Genomic DNA, 2,812 nt, shown 5'->3' with positions numbered 1-2,812 from the left:
GAAGGGCTAGGTTTAGCATTTCTTGTAGGACAAGTTTGGTGGTACCAAATTCCTTCAGCTTTTGTTTATCTGGCAATGTCTTCATTTTGCCTCCCACCCTGTGCTTCCATGTTTAACATGAGAATTCCTCAGATAAAATAAAGAGTTGGAGGGCACTGCAATCAAGCCTAGGTAAGACAACTCTGGAACTGATACTTTAGTTTTATACAAAACCAGGAAGTTAAAAACAATTTTTTTAAAATTATAAACTAAACTAAATTACAAATAATATTAATAGCAAGAACACTCAAGAGTAAGAGGTCATGGAAGAGGCACAAATCATAAAAAAGAAAATAATTATTTTAAACATTTGCATTACAAAACCCCAAGGTATGCAGAGCAACAGCTCTCCCTGCCCCGCCCCCTCCACAATCCTTCCCTCCCCACACTAACTTCTAAAACTACCATAACTTAAAATATAATTGTTCATCCTTCTTTTAAAGAAATATTTTCCCAGAGCACCCCCATCTCAGTCACAGGCCTGAAAAAGTATCAGTATTCTCTTACTTCTATTCCTGGAGCCTGGGAGATGGCTTTAAGAGGAAGATGGGAGTAGGGATACCTGGCAACCCAAGAATTAACAATTCTAAAAGGAAGGGAAAATTCAAATATCTCTTACTTGCCTCTTAAAGTTGTAGTGAGCAATGGGCATGGATGCTACCCAAACCTTGACCCAGAGCTTCCCAGACCCCTTGGCCATAGACAGGGAGACAAGAGGGCTGGGAATAATCATTTCTACTGCAGCCCCCACCAGAGTTGGGGTCCTGAGTTTCCTAGCTTGTTAGTTGAGGTGAAACAAGGGCATAAACTAGTCTTATTTTTTAACCTGATTCCTAAAAACAGACCCCTCTCCATAGTTTGGTTTTGCTTGGTTTTCAGAGTTTTAACTTAGACCTCTGCTAGCACTTGACTTTACAATTGCAGGAGACTTGGGGACCCTGTCATTTCCAAACACAGAAAATAATAATTATGGGGCATTCAGAAGTGGCCTGCGATAGCAAACCTAGGTGGGGTTACTGGGCAAAAGTTGGTCTAATTGTGGACACTGGCCCTCCTCAGCAGTGCCTAAGAGGATGGTAGAGGCTGATCTCATTCCCACTCCTCCTTCACCTCCATTTCCTGTGTCCCTGGAGCTGACTGGTCAAGAGGGCAAGATGAGTGTTAAGACAACCAGACAAGATCAGTGGGCCCATCTGATTGTAAATAACCAGAACCAAGCCAGGTCAGGTATACACTGGAGGAGATGGTGAAACTGAGGGTGGGGGCTGATGGAAGGGCAGCAGATTCGAAGGTGAGGTACTGACTTGGTCACATCTTGGAAGAAAGGGTGAGCCTGAGCTGCCTTTGGTGAAATGCATTTGTTAGGATCAGAGAGCAACATTTGCAATAACAAGCTCCGCTCATCTTCATTCAGGAGAGGCACAACTTTGCTAAAATCTTGCCGGGAGCCCACTTGGAGAAACTTGCCTTATAATCAGGCATGGAAGTGTCTCCTGGCCAAACTATCTCATCTGGGGTTCCCAGGATTCGAAAGATCCAGAAGAGTTGGTTGATCTCAGAATCTCCAGGAAACAGTGCCCGGTGGGGTCACCATCTCTGCAAAAATGCAGGCCAGACTCCAGATGTCTGCAGTTGTAGAGTTGTATTTGCATCCCAGAAGGATTTCAGGTGCATGGTACCACAGGGACACCACCTCATGGGTATAAATACAAACAGGGACTCCACAGGTTCTGGCTAGTCCAAAGTCTGCTAGCTTGATGGTCCCCTCTGCATCCATAAGCAGGTTCTGGACTTGAGGTCTTGGTGCAAAACCCAATGAGAATAACAGAAAGCTAGGCCCTGGAGCAGCTGCAACAGATAGCTCTTGATGATGGGACGAGGAATGCCAGTGAGAGCAGAAGCATCCATGAGTTTCTTTGAGATCCTGATGCAGAAACTCAAAAACCAGGTAGAGTTTGTTTTCTGTGTGGATGACATGTGCAGCTTGACAATAGCAGGGTGCTTATTGTGCTGAACTACAAAGTCGGTTTGAATCACAAGGTTAGAAGTTCAAAATCACAGCCGTTTCTTGGAAACCCTATACAGAGTCACTATGAGCTGAAACCAACTCGACAGCATTTAACAACAATCACAAGTTCCTTAATATTCCCTTTGTCTGAGTCTCCAGTTGGATTTTCTTAAGTTCCTTCACTTCTCCCATCACCTTGTTTTTGACTTTGTACAAACTCTGTATGTGCCCTCTGCGATCTTTTCCACCTTTGAAGCACTAGAGAGTTGGTCAGCCTGGTCCTGGAGCAGGGGCCTGGGAACCCTCACTCTGACTCTTGGAGGCAGAGGAGAAAGAGACACCACTGGGTACTGCAGCCCTAGGTCAGGATGGAATGCATTCTCTTGTTGTTAAGTGCCACTGATTCGATTCCGACTCATAGCAATCCTGTATAGGGTTTCCAAGGAGGAGATGCTGAGTTTGAATTGCTGACCTGTGGCTCACAGTACAGTGCTGACCCACAGCACCAAGTCAGAAATCCACACCAGATTCTCTAGCTCTGGTCAACTTGTCTAACTTGAAACAATGTTGCCGTCTTCCCCAGTTCCTGACTGCCACTAGTTAGTTGTTGTTAGGTGCTATCGAGTTGGTACCGACCCATAGCGACCTTATGCACAACAGAACGAAACACTGCCCGGTCCTGGGCCAACCTCACTACCATTGTTCCCATGTTCTGTTCAAACAATTGCTTCTTGGTCCAGGTACAGATTCCTCATGAGCACAATT

General features: G+C 45.1%; 1 pseudogene; it reads right to left on the bottom strand.

Moving 5' to 3' along the window:
• Positions 1–1,219: 1,219 nt before the first annotated feature.
• LOC102833951 overlaps positions 1,220–2,812 on the bottom strand; it is an 8,189-nt pseudogene continuing 6,596 nt past the window's right edge.

This window comes from Chrysochloris asiatica, unplaced genomic scaffold, assembly GCF_000296735.1.
Source record: "Chrysochloris asiatica unplaced genomic scaffold, ChrAsi1.0 scaffold00011, whole genome shotgun sequence".
Taxonomy (NCBI): Eukaryota; Metazoa; Chordata; class Mammalia; order Afrosoricida; family Chrysochloridae; genus Chrysochloris; species Chrysochloris asiatica.
The sequence above is the reverse complement of the archived record's forward strand: the minus strand, read 5'-3'. Positions and strand labels throughout refer to the sequence as shown.